The sequence below is a fragment of the Triturus cristatus genome, chromosome 3_2, assembly GCF_964204655.1.
Source record: "Triturus cristatus chromosome 3_2, aTriCri1.1, whole genome shotgun sequence".
Taxonomy (NCBI): domain Eukaryota; kingdom Metazoa; phylum Chordata; class Amphibia; order Caudata; family Salamandridae; genus Triturus; species Triturus cristatus.
Genome location: NC_140584.1, coordinates 73,719,459 through 73,741,185, shown reverse-complemented (window position 1 = coordinate 73,741,185; position 21,727 = coordinate 73,719,459).

The following is a 21,727-nucleotide window of genomic DNA, read 5'->3' as shown; positions in this document are numbered from 1 at the left end:
TCTAAATGCGTTGTAATGTCCTCGCGAACTGATCACTTTGTTGTGATGGGTGTTCGCCGTATAGCACACCCCACAGAGCTCACAGCGCTATAGTCTAAACCCATACTAACACCACTTGCACAGCTATGCTACACCGGCCAGTATGCTACAGCGCCCAGAGCACATCAGTTTACAGCAATCAGCTCATGGTTTCATCCCCGAGTGTACTGACACCTCACCTCAGCACCATCTCACTCTGGGCAAAACAGCACTTTCACACCGCTAGGGGTGAATACATCACTTCACACTCCCTGTATAGCACACCCTAACCACCCCACAGACCTCACAGTGCTCCTACCCTCCTCTTTCCTACTATTTTGCCCTTTTTTCCCCTTACTCGCTTCAACGGAATCACTAAATGGCTGCCAACACTTCCTAGTTGCAACCGCTCGCACCTCTCGCAGCCAATAAGAAGCAAGCTCATGCTCGGAACGCCTCAGCCAATCAGAAGGCAGAATTCCCGAACATCGATATCTGTAAATTTCAATATTTCTCCAAAACTACTGAACGGATTTACACCAAATAAATAAAAGTGTGCTTTCTAGACCAAGACCCTTCTCCCTGCCAAATTTTGGGTAATTCCGTTCACTCGTTCGACCTGTAGCCTTGTCCAAAGTTTCCTATGAAAATTAACATGGATAAAACACGTTTTAGGACCCCCCTTTTTTCTTGGGCCCCCCTTGATGAATCACCCCCAAACTGTCAACATAGGAGCTGATATGAACAAAGAATTAGTTTGGAAAATGTCATGAAGATTCATCAAACGACGCCAAAGTTATCAGCAAAATAAAAAATGCTCTTCCTATGGAAACTTGGTCCTTACTATAACTACCTACTGGCGACCGCCAGTAGGTAATATATATATATATATATATATATATATATATATATATATATATATATATATATATATATATATACAATCTCATTCACCAAAAGAATGGGCCGGCACTTGCTCAGGGGTAAACGTGGTATTTATTCAAGAATCTTGCAGTTTTGCGCATAAAAGTAAACGTCTCCAGTCCGTGAAACGTTCATGCAGACACGTTTCAGCCACCTCGGCTTTCATCAGTGCCGGTTTCACTTGTGTGGGGTGTTACACCTGGGAGCCTATTTGAAACTTCAGATGTCCACTCCCATTGGATGGCGTGCTAGGCTCCTCCTTTGCTTTAGATTCATACAATACACGGCCCCAAATATACTCCGCATCGGTCTTTGCCTTCAACTGCGGTTGCCCTTTGAATAATAGGGCACTCGTGCACCAAGTGGTACCCCAATCCTATTGGCCTTGAAAAGCAAATACGGTGCGGCTGCCTTCATGGGTAATAAGGATGGTAAGTCCTATTGTTTGCCCCTTCATGCAGTGGAAAACTGCATACTCTCTCCCCAGCAGAAACAATCACACAGTGGCAGTGTCTCTTCCAGGGGGGCTACGCGCTGTGTTTCTCACACCGTCATCCAAAGTTATATATATATATATATTCACTGAAAAAAACATAAGTTTTAGGGAAAGTTATATTTAGTTGGACATTTCACTCGTACAAAACCAGAGAAATTCCCCTATTATAGTTAGTTCAGCTAACTAGGACTCGTGCCCCCACAATGCACTGCTGATGACGTCACATATTACATCACTCATGACATGGTCAGTGACATCACTGATGACATCTCAAATTACATCACTGATGACATCATCCAGTGACTGTGTGTTTCTGTAAAGTTTAAATATGTTTAATATATGTAGGGAAAGGCGTAGTGAAGAATGAGTGGGTGTATAAGTGTCTGAATGGATGATTTAGTAGGTGCGTGACTGACTCTATAAGTGAGTGATTAAATGCATGGGTTAGTGACTAAACAGTGTGAATGTCTTTATCCGTCTGTCTCTTAGTGTGTAAGCGGCTGCATGGGTTTGTGAATAGCTACATGAGTGTCTATATGGGTTATTGAATGGTTGTTTGAGTATCTGTATGGGTACCTGAGTGTTTATGTGGGTGGGGTGTATGAGACTCTGTGCATAGATGTGTGAGTGGGTGATTCACTGGGTGCATGGTTTCAAGAGTGCATCTGTGATGGACTGTATGGGTGGGTGAGTGTGTGTATGGGTGTGTTAGTGAGTGAATTTATATCTCAGTGGTACATGTGTGAGTAACTACATATGTGAAAGTCAGTATATATGTGTGTTGGAGTATATAAATGGCTATAGGTGAGAGTGTGTGATTGTGAGAGTGGCTGTATGGATGAGTGTGTGCTTGTATCAGTGATTGTATAAGAGCGTAAGAATGTGCTAGTATTTGTATGAGTAAGTGAGCTGGTGTGTGTATGACTGTAGAGGTGAGTAAATGACAGTGTGATTAATTATTTGCATGACTGACTAGGTGTGTGAGTACCTCTATGGATGAGTGGCAGTGTGTGAGTGTCTATATAGGTGTATGAGTGCATATGATAGTCCTGTACTGAGTGACCATAAGTATGAGTGACTGTACGGATGAGTGAGTGGATGTGTGTGTAAACCTAAGAATCAGTGAGGGGGTATGTAGTTATTGGTGTTGGAGTGTCTATGGTTTTGAGAATAGCAGTCTGTAATTTAGAGTGGGTGTATCAAAGGTTATATTAGGGTGTGAGAAGATGCATCAACTTATTACATGGATGATGTCAACAGTGATGTCATCAGTGATGTCATTTGAGATGTCGTCAGTGATGTCATCAGTGATGTCACTGACCATGTCATGAGTGATGTAATATGTGACATCATCAGCAGTGCATTGCGGGGGCGTGAGTTATAGTTAGCTGAACTAACTATAATGGGGGAATTTCTCTGGTTTTATATGAATCAAATGTCCAACTAACTATAACTTTCCCTAAAATCTATGTTTTTTTCAGTGAATTTCTAAGGCTTTTAAATGCTAATTTCTAACTATAATGTGCTTAAAACCTGTGGTTCTTTCAGTGAATTTCAAATGTTTTTTAAATGCTAATTTCTAACTATAACGCGCCTGAAACCTATGTTTTTTTAGTGAATTTCAAAGGTTTTTTAAATGCTAGGTTCTAACTATGCCTACAGAGGTAGGACATGTGAAGAAAGAAGAAAAAACGCACAGAAAGAAGCAAAAGAAATGCAGAAAGAAGCAACAGAAGTCCACAAAGACGAAGAAAAGAGCAGGAAGAAGCAAGACGTGCAGAAAGAACCAACAGAGGAGCAGAAAGAGGCCTTGTTGCAAAATCATCCTGTGCCCACAACTTTTTCAGACGGGTACTGGTGGTAACTGACTCTGAGTAATCAGGACCGGAGCCATTGCTATGCTAAAAGACACTTAGAATACAGTGAAAACACCAACATACACTAGGGACAACTATGCGTTGGGGTACCCTTGTGATTAGCATGATCTCCTCTGTAAGGCCCTAGTACATAATAGGGCAGGGGCATTAAAACTACCTCTAAATCAGAGGTGCAGAAATATGCTACTTTAACTAGTAGTCGCGTTTGCAGAGTGCTGGAGAAAGGGTGCTGGGCGTCCAATCAACACTCAGGAATTCCGCTGCGTAGGACTTACAGGAGGTCCCAGGAGGGATTCTTGGCCCCAAGCTCCCTCAGGACTAAATTGGACTTCATCCCCCATCCTGTAGTCTGCCACGAGGCACGTTTGCAGAGTGGTAGAGAAAGGGGGCCATGGCCTCCGAAGATTTCTTAGCAATCCCAATGTGTGGGACTTACTGGAGGTAACAAGAGGGGTAGTTGTTCCCCAAAGACATCCTTGGGGGCCAACTTCCAAAACTATTACCTCCAGTCAGTCCCACACAGCAGCATTGGTAAGTACTCTACCAGGCCACGCCCACTTTGCCTACCACTCTACAAATGCGCTCCTTGACATGCTCTTGGATGGGGATTGAAGTCCCTTTCACTGCTGGGGGTCCTGTAGGGGCCAACTAGCCTAACTTTTACCTCCAGTAAGTGGTGAGAGGTAGACAAAGGCCATGCCCCCTTTCTCCACCACTCTGCAAATGCACCCTTTGTCATGTTGTAAGTTGGGGGATTAAGTCCCCTTGAATCCTGAGGGTCCCTGGGGTCCAACTAGCCCACCAGGTACCTCCAGTAAGCGCCACAGAGCTGAGTTGCAGAGAGGTGTAAAAAGGGGCGTTGCCTGAACCACCTCTCTGCAACGCAGCGCAGTGGCGCTTACTGGAGGTACCTGGTGGGCTAGTTGGCCCCCAGGGACCCTCTGGATTGAAGAGGAATTAATTCCCCAACTTAAAACGCGCCACAGGACGTGTTTGCACACATGTTAACTCGGGTCTCGCCCCCTTCACCACTGTGCAAAGGTGCCCCGTGGCTAGTTGGCCCCCGGGAACCCCCGGTATTGAAGGGGAATTAATTCCCCAACTTAAGCCGCGTTTGCAGAGTGTTGCTGGGAGGTGGTGGGGCCTCCGGCACGATCGCGTCTTTTTTATAATTAGAGGGGGCTGTGTGGCCCCCCCTTCTTTTTACTCTTTTTGGGCCCTTGGGACCCCATCCTCCAGGGCTTGCCCCCATTTAAAAAATATATGTATATATATATATATTCACAGGAAGGGGGCCACGTGGCCAATTCCGGCCCTGGGGACCCCATCCCCGGGGCATGGCCAAATATTTTTTATTATTATGGAGGGGGGACGCGTGGCCCCCCTCCTTAGGCCATTTATGGTCCTGGGGACCCCATCCCCCGGGGCCAGCCTTTGCGTGATTTTTATTTTATTTTTTAATTATTATTGGGGAGGTGGGCCACGTGGCCCCCCTCCCGGGCCACTCCTTGCCCCGGGGACCCCATCCCCCGGGGCCTGGTCTCTTGTTTGGGACCGTGGGGGGAGCCCTGTAAGACCTGGGGTCACCAAGCCCTAAGGGGGTAACGTGACTCGAGCTGCTGGGCACCCAAAGGCTTATGTGTAAAGCAACCATACAACACACACATCCTCTGAAGCAAGGAACGCACACAATAAGGGACGCCACACTGTAAAATGTATGCAAATAACTCAAGTTTATCCCAGCAGGTAGATGTAAAGGCAGTTCCTTATATATAGATGCAGTTCATGAGATATAAATGCAGTTCATGCCATATAAATGCAGTTCATGCAATATAAATGCAGTTCATGCGATATAAATGCAGTTCATGCGATATAAATGCAGTTCATGCGATATAAATGCAGTTCATGCGATATCATTGGCATGGCTCACTTAGAATAGCATTGGATTCCCCAGCATCATATTCACTAGCACTTTCTCCCGAGGCCCTAGGCCACCTGGGTATATCCTGACCTTGGTTGTAAGGACTGGGGATTGTAGCGCCACCCCTGGGGATAAGCAGGGACTCGGGGCAGACTTCGCGGGCTTACCGCTACTCCTGGTACCCTTCGCGCCTCAGTGGGCGGTTTGCGCGCTATACGCGTCAATCGGGCCTGGTACACCTGTGGACAAAGCCTACGATCACAGCATTACTCGTAATAACTAAGCAGTGGACACTTCTGAGTAAAGCCTACGATCATAACGCTACTCGTAATAACTAAGCATTGAACACTTCGGAGCAGAGCCTGCAAACATAGCGCTACTCGTAACATCTAAGCAGTGAACACTTTAGAGCTGAGCATGCGAACATAGCGTTACTCGTAACATCTGAGCATTGGACACTTCAGAGCTGAGCCTGCGAACATATCGCGACTCGTAATTTATCAGACTGAAACACTTGTGAGCAGAGCCTACAACCACAGCGCCGCGCGTAATAGACCAGAATGAAGCACTTGTGAGCAGAGCCTACAACCACAGCGCCGCTCGTAATATACCAGAATGAAGCACTTCTGAGCAGAGCCTACAACCACAGCGCCGCTCGTAATATACCAGAATGAAGCACTTCTGAGCAGAGCCTGCAACCACAGCACCACTTGTAAGGTGTAAGCATCCGGCACTTCAGGGCAGTTCACGGAGCACAACAGTACTCGACAGTCTCGTAGGACGGGGCAATCCCTCGGAGGGGTGTCACAGTCCGGGGTGAACGGGGTAACTCCCACGGAGGGGAACCAGGGTCTCAGGGTGCGGTGCTGCTCCCGGTCGGTAGGGGGCGCACCGGGGTCCGTCCCAAGCCTCCTGGCTTACCTTGATCTCGACGTCTTGAGGCGTCCAACCCCAGCTCCGGTCTCCGCAGTCGATTCTTCAGCGACGGGGGCAGGCCACAGCCTCACGCACCTTCTCCCACAGCTGCGACGGCAGCGACGGGGCCCCGGGCTTCTCCGCGGGCCTCGACACGATGAGGGGGCACACTTCAGGCTTCCGGGCCGCGGCGGTGAGCGCGCTCTAGCCCCCGCGCCGGGGGGGGGTCAAATTAAGCGGAGAGTTCCGCGCTCAACGGAGCTTGCTGCAGGGGATCCCAGACAGGGTCAGGGAGCGCAGGGGTCACAGCGCTAATACCTGGTCGATCCCCAGCAATTCCACAATCAGCTTGGCATATGGTTTCCGTGTTCAGGTTTTGACACAAAGTCTCAGCATTCAGTTTCAGCAGGCGGTCGTGTCATGAGGGTTCAGCATTCAGTTTCTGCATTTAGTTGCTATATGAAGTCTTGATGGCGCAGATGTCTCTGGCGCCCTTGGGGGGTTCTGTTCCTGGGGGGTAGGGATTGAGTTGGCGACTAGGTCCCTCCTAGTCAGGCTGGGCAGAGGTTCCCTGGGTCCTCCTACTGCTGGGCAAGATCAGTGGGCTTTACAGGATCCCTCACTCACTTAAGAGGCAGCACCTAAATCCTGTCACTCTCAGAGGCATAAGTCCCTGGCTAGGCCCTACCACCTAAAACTCCTGCGTGGATTCTCCAGCTCTGCTTTACCCCACTGGCCAACTGACTAGAAAACGTTCCCTCCCTCACTTAAGTAGCCCTAGGCCAGGTGACCTCTATCCAAGGTGGCAAAACTAAAACCCACACCTCCCTTCTAGAAGGTTCCAGCACATTCCAGGAGCTTCCCCATTCTACCTATGGGACAAAAAAGGCGGGCTGGTGTCGCAACATTGTTGTGGGGTTCCAGCCAGCTCCTGGCAGCTAGGGTGCTACTAATGAAGACCACTCTGCAATAGCAGGGGCCTGTGGCAGCCATCTTGGGAGAAGGGAGCACCTGCACCTTAACATTGGTTGGCAATGAAAAGGCGCCCGGAGACCTAAGTCCAACATCAAAATGAGGGTGGAAAAAATGAGGCGCAATCAAAATAGATGGGGAGACCACCCTAGGGCTGACAGGTCCAACACGCGTCCCCCCCAGCCGAAAGAGGGGAGAGCTACCCAACCTCTAGGGAGTTCTCATCGCTAAGGCGGAAAAACCTGGAGAGACCGTCAGCATTGGCGTGGTCAACTCCGGGCCGATGTTCCACCCGAAAGTCCATCCCCTGTAGGGAAATGGACCACCTCAACAACTTGGGGTTTTCGCCTCTCATCTGCATGAGCCAGCGAAGGGGGCGGTGGTCAGTCTGGATTAGGAAGTGAGTCCCAAAGAGATATGGCCTCAACTTCTTCAGAGCCCAGACCACCGCGAAGGCTTCTCTCTCAATGGTGCTCCATCGCCGTTCCCGAGAGAGGAGTCTTCTGGATATGAAGGCCACTGGTTGATCTTGGCCCTCAGCGTTGAGTTGCGAGAGCACCGCACCTATGCCGTGCTCTGAGGCGTCTGTCTGTACAATGAACTCCTTACTAAAATCTGGAGTTGCGAGTACTGGAGCGGTACACATCGCATGTGTCAAATGCCTCCTGGCAAGCAGCTGTACATATAACCTTGCGAGGTTGTTTCTTTGAGGTCAACTCTGTCAAGGGGGTTACGATGGTACCATATCCCTTGACAAACCGGCGGTAATACCCAGTGAGGCCGAGGAAAGCTCGGACCTCTGTTTGGGTCTTGGGGGGCTCCCAAGCCAAGATGGTTTCTATTTTGGCCTGGAGGGGTTGCACCTTACCTCTGCCCACCAGGTGTCCCAGGTACACGACAGATCCCTGTCCAATCTGGCACTTGCTGGCTTTAATTGTTAGGCCAGTGCGTTGCAGCGCCTGCAATACCTCCTGGAGGTGCTGCAGATGGTCCTCCCAGGTGCTGCTGAAGACAGCTATGTCATCCAGGTATGCCGCTGAGAAGGACTCCAGGCCAGATAGTACCTGATTCACTGACCGCTGGAATGTGGCCGGAGCATTTTTGAGCCCAAAGGGCATCGTTCGGAACTGAAAGTGGCCCTCGGGGGTGGAGAATGCTGTCTTCTCCCTTGCTCCATCGGCCATGGCAAACTGCCAATATCCGGATGTCAGGTCAATGGTGCTGAGGTACCGGGATGCTCCCAGCCGGTCCACCAGCTCGTCTGCTTGTGGGATGGGGTGAGCATCTGTCTTCGTGACAGAGTTCAACCCCCTGTAGTCCACACAGAACCGAAGTTCCGGTGTGGTACCCGGTGGGGCCGCTTTCTGCACCAACACCACCGGACTAGCCCACAGGCTGCTGGAAGGTTCAATCACCCCCAGCTCCAGCATCTTGGCTACCTCACGCTGGATGCTATCCTTCACTCGGTCAGAGAGCCGGTAAGACTTGTTCTTCACCGGGAGGCTGTCCCCTGTGTCCACATCATGGGTACACAGATGAGTGATTCCAGGCGTGAGAGAGAACAACGAGGCGAACTGTCCCAGGACATGGCGGCAGTCCCTCTGTTGCTCTGGGGTCAAGGATGGGGAAAGGACTACACCTTCTACCGAGCCATCCTTCTCCTGTACCGCTAGAAGGTCAGGAAGAGCTTCACTCTCTTCCTCTTCGCTCCCATCCGTCACCATAAGGAAAGCAAGCTCTGATCGCTCATGGTGCGGCTTCAGGCGGTTGACGTGGAATACCCTCAGGGGCTGTCGGGGGGTCTTTAGATCCACTACGTATGTGGTCTGGCCTCGTCGCTCCACAATGTCATACGGACCAGTCCACCGATCCTGGAGGGCACAAAGCTCCCCAGGTTCCATGACCCACACCTTTTGTCCAACGTCCAACTCGACCGTCCGAGCGTTGCGGTCGTACCACTGCTTCATAACGGTCTGGCTAGCCTCTAGGTTCTCTGAGGCCGCCTTCCACAGCTTGGCCATCTGGCTGCGGAACGCCAGCATGTAGCTGACAATGTCATGGGGAAGCTTCTGCTAAGTCTTCTCCCACCCCTCCTTCACTAAGCTGAGGGGACCCCTAACGGGATGGCCATAGAGCAACTCAAACGGGCTGAACCCGACTCCCTTCTGCGGTACATCCCGGTAGGAGAACAACAAGCTGGGGAGGCGGACGTCCCACTTATGCCTCAAGTCCTCTGGCAGGCTCCGGATCATTCCCTGCAAGGTTTTGTTGAAGCGCTCTACGAGCCCGTTAGTCTGGGGGTGGTAAGGAGTGGAGAACCGGTAGGTCACTCCACACTCCTTCCACATGGCCTGCATATAGGCCGACATGAAATTCGTGCCTCTGTCCGACTCCACGAACTTGGGGAATCCCACTCGGGTAAAAATCCCCAACAGTGCCCGCGCCACCACCGGTGCAATGATGGTCCTCAGAGGAATAGCCTCTGGGTACCTAGTGGCGTGGTCCACCAAGACCAGAATGAACCGGTGTCCCGCTGCGGTCGGAGGGTCCAACGGCCCAACAATGTCTATGCCGACCCTCTCAAAAGGGGTCCCGACCACCGGGAGCGGTTCCAACTGGACCTTCAATTTAGTCCCAGTCCTGCCACTTGCCTGACAAGACTTACAGGTCTTACAAAAGGTGTCTGAGGCGATCCTCATCCTGGGCCAATAAAAATGTGGGACCAACCGCGCAAAGGTTTTGTCCTGGCCCAGATGTCCGGCTATGGGTATCTCGTGAGCTAACTCCAGCAGGAAGGCCCGGTAACATTGGGGGACCACTATGGCCCTCGAAGATCCATGTACCGGCACCTTGGGCTCACTGTATAGGAGGCCATCCTCCCAATACACATGATATCCTCCCATCTCCTGACTGGCCACTTGGGCTTCGGCCTGTCGCCGCATGCCTTCAAGCGTGGGGCACGCCCTTTGTGCCTGACAAAATTCCTCCCGGGTAGGTCCTCCTTCCACATGCCAGTCGGCAAGGGTCGGCAAGTCCCCCACGGGAACGACATCCACCTCCGCGGACTCCGGGGGCACCTCTGTGGCCTCCCCATCCATCTCACGGGGCGTGTCCTCTACCACCTTCTTCTTTCCACACTTGGCGTTGGGTTGGGCCATGATTCCAGGCTCCAACCCGGGGTGAGTTCCATGCCGGGCAGCCATGGACCGCGTGACTACGCAAGTCCACCCTGGTAATCCCAGCATCTCGGTATGCGCTCGAAACTCAACATCTTTCCACTTGGTGTGCTCCAGGTCGTTCCCTAGCAAGCACCCCACAGGCAAGGCAGGGCTCACCGCAACTCTTAGTAGGCCTTTGACTCCTCCCCACTCAAATGGAACACGAGCCACTGGATAGTGACTCACACTGCCGTCAGCCAATACGGCCGGATGGAACTCCTCGGGGACTACTTGGTCTGGGGACACCAGCCGCCTCACTACAGTGGTCATGCTGGCACCTGTGTCCCTCAGAGCCTCCACCTCCTCCCCGTTAACTCTCACCCTCTGCTGATATTTAGCAGTGTTCGGGGGCAGGGACACTACGGGGACCACCTCTCTATCCCCGAGTGAAACCAGGGTCAGGCCTGTCCACTCCCCTTCCCTATCTAAGGGCAGCTCCACCCCAAGCGCTACACTACTTACCCCGGGGCTCTTCCCGCCCGTTGGGGCTGGGGGTTGCTTGCGACACTTGGGATCTCCTTTGTAGTGTCCAATCTCCCCACATTCGTAGCACCTCACAATCCTTGGCTGCTGACTCCTGTCAGGGTAAGTGGGTTTTGTGGAATTGGACGGGGGTGGGGTCCCTACTCAAAGTCAAAGTCAAAGTCAAAAATTTGCTTTATTCGGTTAAAATGTTAAAACCATCAAAGCACGATACAATAATTCATAGGACGGTCAGATAACATTGGCGCATTTACACAATAAGAGTATGTCCAATAAATAAATCAATTAACAAGTCTCTAAAAACATTTCTACATCACATTCCAAATATTATAATTAACAGACAGTACTCCAGGGGCCTAGGGATCATTACTAATGGGATAGAACCCTATTTCTGCGCCTAATAGCACCAGTAATGTAGCTTGCTACCCCAAAACATACCACCGGGGAGTCAAGCATTTGCAAATATACCAATGCAGGTCTCACTTGTACAAAATTCTGCTTCTTAAGGATAGGCACAATGTATTTTTTACGGAGTATAGAGTAAAACTCACAGAAGAAAACCATGTGCAGCAAATTTTGTTCGGAAGAGTTATCACAGGGGCAAGGCCCCAGGGTTCCTTCTTTAAAGAAACCCTTAGGATAAGCCAAAAGCCAGGGAAGCATGCCATGCTTAAACCTTATTAACAGAAACAAATGAAAAGGTTTATTTATGAAGGTCAGATAAGATTGGATCCCTCTATCTGTACTTAGCATGAAAAACCTCCTAACTGACGGGTTTTCCAGTTCTTCTTCTTCCCTAAGTGACATGGCTTTACTGAGAAATTGACTCTTTAGGATTTTTATTTTTGTTTTACTCAATGCACATGGCCTATCAAACAGTTCAGGACACCCAAGTGACTTCAAATTGTTTTTAACATAACTGAACCAAGGGATAGACATAGCCCCATGAAGGGACAAACAATCTTGTACAATAAGTTGGCCTAGATTTGGGGGTTGCTGGGCCCATACTCTAAGCCAACCTAATAATGGCGCAACAGAAATCTCATCTACGAGATAGCCCATCCCGAGGTCTTCGTAAATGTTAAAAATTGGAGTGGAGGGAGGTAGGGACAGCAGTTTACGTAAGAAACTATTTTCAACTATTTGCAGTGCTGCCGCGGTCTTATAACCCCATACCTCACTACCATATAGTGCCATGGGTATGCACTTTGCTTTGTAAATCTTCACTAATGAGGGTAGTAGTTTACATCCCAAATGCTTTGCGAAGCCCAACAATGCTCCTGTGGCTCTAGCAAAAATATTCTTTTTCTGGGAGCGTTGCATAACCCAGGAACTTTTATCATCAAATAGAATCCCCAGGTATGGAAAGTCTGAACCTTTGTAAGTTCCTGACCATTACAAAAGAATTTAACCCTCTTAGCTCTCCCAGCACCTATGGACATGGAATGTGATTTTTTAAAATTAATTAATAGGTCTAAAGAGGCCATAAAATCATTAAATCCTTTTAAAAGCGCTTGCAACCCTCTTGCGGTTCTCGCCAATAAAACAGTGTCGTCGGCATATAGTAATGCGGGAATTAATTTTGAGCCGGCTCTAGGAATGTCTTTACTGATTGAACCTAGGACCTCACCCAAATTATTGATGTAAAGCGAGAAAAGCAGGGGAGCAAGAATGCACCCCTGTCTCACCCCACGCTTTACCTGCCAAGCATTTGATAGACTCCCATTTTCACTATAGCGGAAGGCAGCGGTAGTGTCCTCATGCATGACGGCCAGGAAGGATATCAACACTGGGGGTCCCTACTCCTTTCCCAAACTTATTTTGGGGGCCTTTTGAGAACTCCACCTTTTTATCTCACCCCTCTTTCTTCTGGGGGAAACCCTGTCCGCCTTTCGAGCAATCTCCCCCGGGGCCCTTGTGAGACACCCGGGTGCTCACCCAAATATCTGCCTCCTCCGCAAGCTCACGGGGATCCGTTAACTTGCGGTCCACCAGATGTTGGCGCAGCTCCGGAAAGCACTTATCCAAGAGGTGCTCCCGTAAAAAAAGATTGTACACCCCTTGGTAGTCCTGCACCTCACTGCCACGCACCCAACCATCTAGTGCCTTACGGGCATAGTCAAAAAAATCCACCCACGTCTGTGTGTACAGCTTATGGCTGCCACGGAACTTCTGCCTGTACCTCTCGGGGTTAAGACCAAATTTCTTGAGTAAGGCCTCTTTCATGGGGGCATACCTGACCTGATCCGCCTTGGCTAAGTATAACAGGGTGTCCCTGACATTGGGAGGTATGTAGCGATACAAGCCCCCTCCCCAATTGATCTCTGGAACCCCATGTGCGGTCAAGGCCAGCTCGTATGCCTCCAACCATTTGGCAATATCGTCCCCCACTGTGTAGCTGGCAATGACTTCTTTGGGTAAATAAAATTTTGACTCATGGGACTCTCTTGGTACGCTGCCACCATTGTCCTTATTGGACGCATTTATCTGGAGGGCGCGCAGCTTCAACTCCTTCAGCTGAAGCTCGTGCGCCAGCTTCTTTTCCTCGATTGCCCATCTCTTGTTTTCTCTCTCTTGTTCCAACTTGGCCAATTCCCTTTCTCTCTCCTGTTCCAACTTGGCCAGCTCCCACTTTAACTGCCTCTCCTCCCTCCTGTCCTCATACTCCTTTGGAGACGCGCTCCTACTAGACCCTGTCCTACTACTGGCACCAGAACGTCTCCCTGGGGGCACATTTTCGGACATATCCACATTGAGTATGTCTAGTACTTCCTGGGCGCTCTCCTCCTGAGGTGCATCTGGCGCCTCCTGTCCCTCATCCTCTCTCCCATCTGGGTGGGCCTCTACCCATGCCCTTAAGGCGGTACGGAGTTCCGGTCCTTTGGCCCTCCGCACCCCAGGCACCCCCATCCCCTGCCCGAATTCCCTCAGTTGCCTTACAGTGTACCCCTCGAGGTCGGCTAACCGGAACTCCATCGTGACAGGTGGGGACCTAGATACTAAGGAAGAAAAACTCTAGGATCTGGGTGACAGTTTCAAGCTAACCAAGATTTTACACCCTCAGTCTGGACAGTGGAATCAATACATGCAGCAATAACAGTTGCAGAGCTTAAAACAATAGGCGTTTAATTGTGGTGCCCTCCCCTTCACGGAAGGGTGCTGTATGGTCACAGGTCCCAATCCAACCGCTCGCCAACAATGTAAGACCTGGGGTCACCAAGCCCTAAGGGGGTAACGTGACTCGAGCGGCTGGGCACCCAAAGGCTTATGTGTAAAGCGACCATACAACACACACATCCTCTGAAGCAAGGAATGCACACAATAAGGGACGCCACACTGTAAAATGTATGCAAATAACTCAAGTTTATCCCAGGAGGTAGATGTAAAGGCAGGTCCTTATATATAGATGCAGTTCATGAGATATAAATGCAGTTCATGCAATATAAATGCAGTTCATGCGATATAAGTGCAGTTCATGCAATATAAATGCAGTTCATGCGATATAAATGCAGTTCATGCGATATAAATGCAGTTCATGCGATATCAATGGCATGGCTCACATAGAATAGCATTGGATTCCCCAGCATCATATTCACTAGCACTTTCTCCCGAGGCCCTAGGCCACCTGGGTATATCCTGACCTTGGTTGTAAGGACTGGGGATTGTAGCGCCACCCCTGGGGACAAGCAGGGACTCGGGGCAGACTTCGCGGGCTTACCGCTACCCCTGGTACCCTTCGCGCCCCAGTGGGCGGTTTCCGCGCTATACGCGTCAATCGGGCCTGGTACACCTGTGGACAAAGCCTACGATCACAGCATTACTCGTAATAACTAAGCAGTGGACACTTCTGAGTAAAGCCTACGATCATAACGCTACTCGTAATAACTAAGCATTGAACACTTCGGAGCAGAGCCTGCAAACATAGCGCTACTCGTAACATCTAAGCAGTGAACACTTTAGAGCTGAGCCTGCGAACATAGCGTTACTCGTAACATCTGAGCATTGGACACTTCAGAGCTGAGCCTGCGAACATAGCGCGACTCATAATTTATCAGACTGAAACACTTGTGAGCAGAGCCTACAACCACAGCGCCGCTCGTAATATACCAGAATGAAGCACTTCTGAGCAGAGCCTACAACCACAGCGCCGCTCGTAATATACCAGAATGAAGCACTTCTGAGCAGAGCCTGCAACCACAGCACCACTTGTAAGGTGTAAGCATCCGGCACTTCAGGGCAGTTCACGGAGCACAACAGTACTCGACAGTCTTGTAGGACGGGGCAATCCCTCGGAGGGGTGTCACAGTCCGGGGTGAACGGGGTAACTCCCACGGAGGGGAACCAGGGTCTCAGGGTGCGGTGCTGCTCCCGGTCGGTAGGGGGCGCACCGGGTCCGTCCCAAGCCTCCTGGCTTACCTTGATCTCGACGTCTTGAGGCGTCCAACCCCAGCTCCGGTCTCCGCAGTCGATTCTTCAGCGACGGGGGCAGGCCACAGCCTCACGCACCTTCTCCCACAGCTGCGACGGCAGCGACGGGGCCCCGGGCTTCTCCGCGGGCCTCGACACGATGAGGGGGCACACTTCAGGCTTCCGGGCCGCGGCGGTGAGCGCGCTCTAGCCCCCGCGCCGGGGGGGGGTCAAATTAAGCGGAGAGTTCCGCGCTCAACGGAGCTTGCTGCAGGGGATCCCAGACAGGGTCAGGGAGCGCAGGGGTCACAGCGCTAATACCTGGTCGATCCCTAGCAATTCCACAATCAGCTTGGCATATGGTTTCCGTGTTCAGGTTTTGACACAAAGTCTCAGCATTCAGTTTCAGCAGGCGGTCGTGTCATGAGGGTTCAGCATTCAGTTTCTGCATTTAGTTGCTATATGAAGTCTTGATGGCGCAGATGTCTCTGGCACCCTTGGGGGGTTCTGTTCCTGGGGGGTAGGGATTGAGTTGGCGACTAGGTCCCTCCTGGTCAGGCTGGGCAGAGGTTCCCTGGGTCCTCCTACTGCTGGGCAAGATCAGTGGGCTTTACAGGATCCCTCACTCACTTAAGAGGCAGCACCTAAATCCTGTCACTCTCAGAGGCATAAGTCCCTGGCTAGGCCCTACCACCTAAAACTCCTGCGTGGATTCTCCAGCTCTGCTTTACCCCACTGGCCAACTGACTAGAAAACGTTCCCTCCCTCACTTAAGTAGCCCTAGGCCAGGTGACCTCTATCCAAGGTGGCAAAACTAAAACCCACACCTCCCTTCTAGAAGGTTCCAGCACATTCCAGGAGCTTCCCCATTCTACCTATGGGACAAAAAAGGCGGGCTGGTGTTGCAACATTGTTGTGGGGTTCCAGCCAGCTCCTGGCAGCTAGGGTGCTACTAATGAAGACCACTCTGCAGTAGCAGGGGCCTGTGGCAGCCATCTTGGGAGAAGGGAGCACCTGCACCTTAACATTGGTTGGCAATGAAAAGGTGCCCGGAGACCTAAGTCCAACATCAAAATGAGGGTGGAAAAAATGAGGCGCGATCAAAAATAGATGGGGAGACCACCCTAGGGCTGACAGGTCCAACAAGCCCCAATGCCCCCACGGTCCCAGCTGGCTCCCCGCCTCCTGTGGGAGTCGGCACTGCTTATCCACACGGGGAGCTGCTAACATGCAGCTCCACGTGTGGAAAAGCAATCTTGTTTGAATTTTGGAAGAGAGAGCAGGTTTCCTGCTCTCTCTTCCAAAATCCAAACCACAGTTTGCTGTGACAGGGCGAAGCCGCGAGGCTCCAGCCCTGCCATGGCAAACAGCAGTGTCCCGGGGTGGGCACCCCAGGACACTGCAGGAGCCGCCCCTGGGGGTGGCGGTCCCCAGGGCCATCACTGGATCCAGGAGGGGGGCCGCGCGGTCCCCTCCCATCCAAAGCACAGCCCCATGGAGGTGGTGGACCCCGAGGCTTGGGGTTTGTAACGGACACCCAAATTTGCATTTTAGTGCCCCGGGGAGATGGTGATCACCGGGCCATGTGCGGGGGCTCGAGCCCCCCCACACAGGTTTAATAATTTATTGTAAAAGCTCCGGGGTGTGGTGGTACCCGGGGCAGTGGGGGTCCGTGTGCCCTCACGCAAATAATTAATTAAAGCCCCGGGGTGGTGGTCCCCAGGGCTTGGGGGGCTTTTGAGGCCCCCCACACATTTTAAAATTAGCCCCGGGAGTGGCGGTCCCTGGGGCTGGGGGGGCTCCATGCCCCCCGCAACTATAAAATCAAGCCCCGGGGAGGTGGTGGTCCCGGGGGCAGTGTGGGGGGGATTGGGGCCCTCCACACACATTTTGTTCACTGCCCCCGGGACCTGGCCCACCCAGGGGCTTCAATACAACATAGCACATTTTTCTTTTTTTTTTCAGCCGGATTCGCACACCCAGCGCAAATTCGGCCAATTTTTGGTTTTTAAAAAATGCCTTTTTGGGTCCTGGGGTCCTTGTGAGACCCGCTGAGCAGGCCTAGGGGTTCAGGGTGATTCTACCATGCCCCCTTTTCTTGTTTTACGTGATTGTTTTTCTCCTTTCTTGTGACTCGGTTCTACCGAGTCACAAGATGGCTGCCAACACTTCCTGGTTTGGAGTGTTGACAGCCAATTAGAATGCAGTTTGTGGTCGGGAGGGTCCGCGGATCCACCGTGGCCATAAATACCGAAACTTTTATTTTTTTGATTTTCTCAGCTTCTACTGAAAGAATTTACACCATTTAAAAAAAGGGCGCTTTCTGAACCAAGCACTACCTTTTTGCCAAATTTGGTGTAATTCTGTTCAGCAGTTCGAGCTGTAGTCGTGTCTAAAGTTTCCTATGGGAAATAACATGGAGAAAACATGTTTTGGGACCCCCCTTTTTCCTCGGCCCCTGCTTATCGAATTATCCCGAAACTTTAAGGATAGGAGCTGACCAGAGTGCCCCACGAGTTTTGAAAATTTCACGAAGATCCGTCAAACGGCACCAAAGTTATTGGGAAAACATAAAACGAGTTTCTTATGGAAACTAGGTCCTAACTATAACTACCTACTGGCAACCGCCAGTAGGTAATAAATATATATATATATATATATATATATATATATATATATATATATATATATATATATATTACCTACTGGCGGTCGCCAGTAGGTAGTTATAGTTAGGACCCCTTTTCCATAGGAAATCCGCAACATTCTATTTTGAATAACTTTGGCGCCGGTCGACGAATCCTCGTGAATTTCTCAAAATAGGTGGGGCGCTACGCTCCGCTCCTACCCTGAAAGTCTCGGGGGGATTCGTCAAGCGGGGGCTGAGATAAAAGGGGGGTCCCAAAACGCGTTTTTCCCATGCATTTTTCCATAGGACCTTTAGACAGGGCTACAGCCCGAACGGCTGAACAGAATTACTAGAAATTTGGCAGAGAGGTAGTCCCTAGGTCAAGGAAGTGCCTTTTGTAGGTTTGGTGTAAATCTGTTCAGTAGGTCCTGAGAAAATAGCATTTAAATCAATATATATATCTGAGCCAGCTTACGGTACGCTTACCGTAAGCTTACCGTACGCGTACGGTGGCGTGCGCGAGCGCGATTCTGATTGGCTGTTAGATCTTAGTAAACATTCGAATCGGCCGAAACCAGGAAGCGGCAGCCGCCATTTTGTGTGTTTCACTCAGAAAAAAAAGAGTGAAAACAAGAAAAGGGGGCAAGGAGGAGAGTTACAGACCCCCTTACATTTGTGAGGGGGTCAAAGAAGGACAGAAAAGTACAAAGAAAACATTTATTGATTTTAAAAAAAATCACGGGGTACGCGTACGGTAAGCTTACGGTAAGCGTACGGAAGAAAAAAAAAATTAAAAAAGAAATGAAATGCAGATTTAAGAGTTTAGATATTAGGGGGCTCTAAAAAGAGCCGTTGTGTTTATGAAGTGATTTTTTAAGTGGTACCTACAAGTAAGTACCGATGCAGAGTCTAAGGTTCAAGAGGAAGACTCTGTTCCCTTCATCATTGAAGTGCACACCATCTCCTCTATAAATGTCTTGCATGTCATAACGCAAGTTGTTGTGGTAAATGACACCCATACCATAGTCACGGAGGAAAGCAGAAACAGATTTGTTGACGTGCTTTCTTGCTTTGTCAATTTGCGGACAGAAATGATTGGACCAGTTCCATTTTTGCCTTTGGCATATGTTGGAAAACACAAAGGCAGTTTTAGGGAAAAGTGAAAACAGTTGTGCAAAGGTGTCCTTCATAAGCATTTCCAGACCTACCCCAGTCAAAGTGCCTAGGTCATTGCCACCACAGTGCACTATTATGAGGTCAGGGTGTTGGATTTGCATGAAGGATTTCACCAATGGCATCAATTGGTGCCACTTTAACCCTCTCTGACCAATCCATTTAATGTCTACATTTGGCAAAGCAAGGTCTCTCACCATACCTGTTTTCTCTGCAAACTTTTCACTCCAGAAGACATAGCTGTGCCCTACAATCCACACTGTGAACATCTTCAAAGGAGAACTGGATGCACTCAGGAGGTGTCTTTCAGTAGAATGGCAATATGAAAAGAAAGACAGTTTGGAAATGGAGGCATACATATTTTTTTCAAAACAAAAAGAACTGATTGGCTGTTTCATACCATTCTAGAATAAAAACTAGGCTGTATGTGTAAATTAATAGAAGCATGTTTTGTATTGGTACAAAAAAATGTGTTACCAAAGAACAGTACTATGGATTTGCTGTTAGGTTTGAAAAGTCAAGCACTCTTGCTCTGTGGAATTGAAACATTGTGTGGCGAACTTCTGACCTAACTCCACACAGCAGTGTTCCATGAGCTGTTGCTATGGTAGCAGGCAGAAGTCAAGTTGGGGGAAGGGTACTAGGCAGAAGTCAAGTTGGGGGCAGGGTACTTTTGGAAAAGGGTTGGTTTTCAACCAATAGAAATGTGTGATTACATTTGAAAAAAAGGGGGAAGCACTGAGATTTGAAACTTACATGTATATGTGTGGAAAAATAGAGGGAAAGTTTGCCATTATCTGGTTCTGCTGAGAGGAGAGAGGTGTAGAGAACAGAGATCCTGGCTCTGATAATCTGCTGTTTGAGTGCCACATTTCTTTCACAACTAACTAATTTTAAAGGTGAGTTTAGAGTTTGAGAGGGGATGTATATGGTAAATTAAGAAATGAATAATAGAATTGGAATTCCTTTTGTAGAAGTTGTGTTTATTATTTTCTGTTTTGGGAGAAATTTAAATGTGAGGAACATGTAAAATAATATGGACAATTTTTTCATGATAAATTAAGGTGTACTGGTAAAAATAAGGAATACTTTAAGGGTTTGAGGTTGCAGTCAGTAATGCAAATACATTCAGCATCACTAAGGCTGGTTGCCCTTGCTGGAGTGTAGGCAGTCACCGAGGATACACATGGTGGTGGTCTGAAAAAGCAGTTTGGACATGGGCTTTTTAAAAAAATCTAAAAAGTGGATTCATAATGTGTCAGTCTGTAAAAGTGATTTTCACTTGCCAAAAAAAAAGAGCAGTAAGTGTGCATTTAAATTGGCAAAGAAATTTCGTTTTGTGACTAATGTGAAAACATGACTCTGTGTGCAAATAGGAATTACAGGCAGAGATTTATTGCGTTTTGCTCTGGTGATTTCACAGTTGCATTAGTAGGAAAAAGGGGGAGCGATTTTTTGGGGGAAGAAGCAGACTCTTAGCACACACCCAGCTCCTTTCCATGTATAATCATGCACAGTATTTAGAAGCGAGTGGGGTTTTCAGGTTTCAGTCTGTAATGCAAATACATTCAGCATCACTAAGGCTGGTTGCCCTTGCTGGAGTGTAGGCAGTCACCGAGGATACACATGGTGGTGGTCTGAAAAAGCAGTCTGGACATGTGCAATTAAAAAAATCTAAAAAGTGGATTCATAATGTGTCAGTCTGTAAAAGTGATTTTCACTTGCCAAAAAAAAAGAGCAGTAAGTGTGCATTTAAATTGGCAAAGAAATTTCGTTTTGGGACTAATGTGAAAACATGACTCTGTGTGCAAATAGGAATTACAGGCAGAGATTTATTGCGTTTTGCTCTGGTGATTTCACAGTTGCATTAGTAGGAAAAAGGGGGAGCGATTTTTTGGGGGAAGAAGCAGACTCTTAGCACACACCCAGCTCCTTTCCATGTATAATCATGCACAGTATTTAGAAGCGAGTGGGGTTTTGAGGTTTCAGTCTGTAATGCAAATACATTCAGCATCACTAAGGCTGGTTGCCCTTGCTGGAGTGTAGGCAGTCACCGAGGATACACATGGTGGTGGTCTGAAAAAGCAGTCTGGACATGGGCTTTTAAAAAAATCTGAAAAGTGGTTTCATAATGTGTCAGTCTGTAAAAGTGATTTTCACTTGCCAAAAAAAAAGAGCAGTAAGTGTGCATTCAAATTGGCAAAGAAATTTCGTTTTGGGACTAATGTGAAAACATGACTCTGTGTGCAAATAGGAATTACAGGCAGAGATTTATTGCGTTTTGCTCTGGTGATTTCACAGTTGCATTAGTAGGAAAAAGTGGGAGCGATTTTTTTGGTGCAGAAGCAGACTCTTAGCACACACCCAGCTCCTTTCCATGTATAATCATGCACAGTATTTACAAGCGAGTGGGGTTTTGAGGTTTCAGTCTGTAATGCAAATACATTCAGCATCACTAAGGCTGGTTGCCCTTGCTGGAGTGTAGGCAGTCACCGAGGATACACATGGTGGTGGTCTGAAAAAGCAGTCTGGACATGGGCTTTTAAAAAAATCTGAAAAGTGGTTTCATAATGTGTCAGTCTGTAAAAGTGATTTTCACTTGCCAAAAAAAAAGAGCAGTAAGTGTGCATTCAAATTGGCAAAGAAATTTCGTTTTGGGACTAATGTGAAAACATGACTCTGTGTGCAAATAGG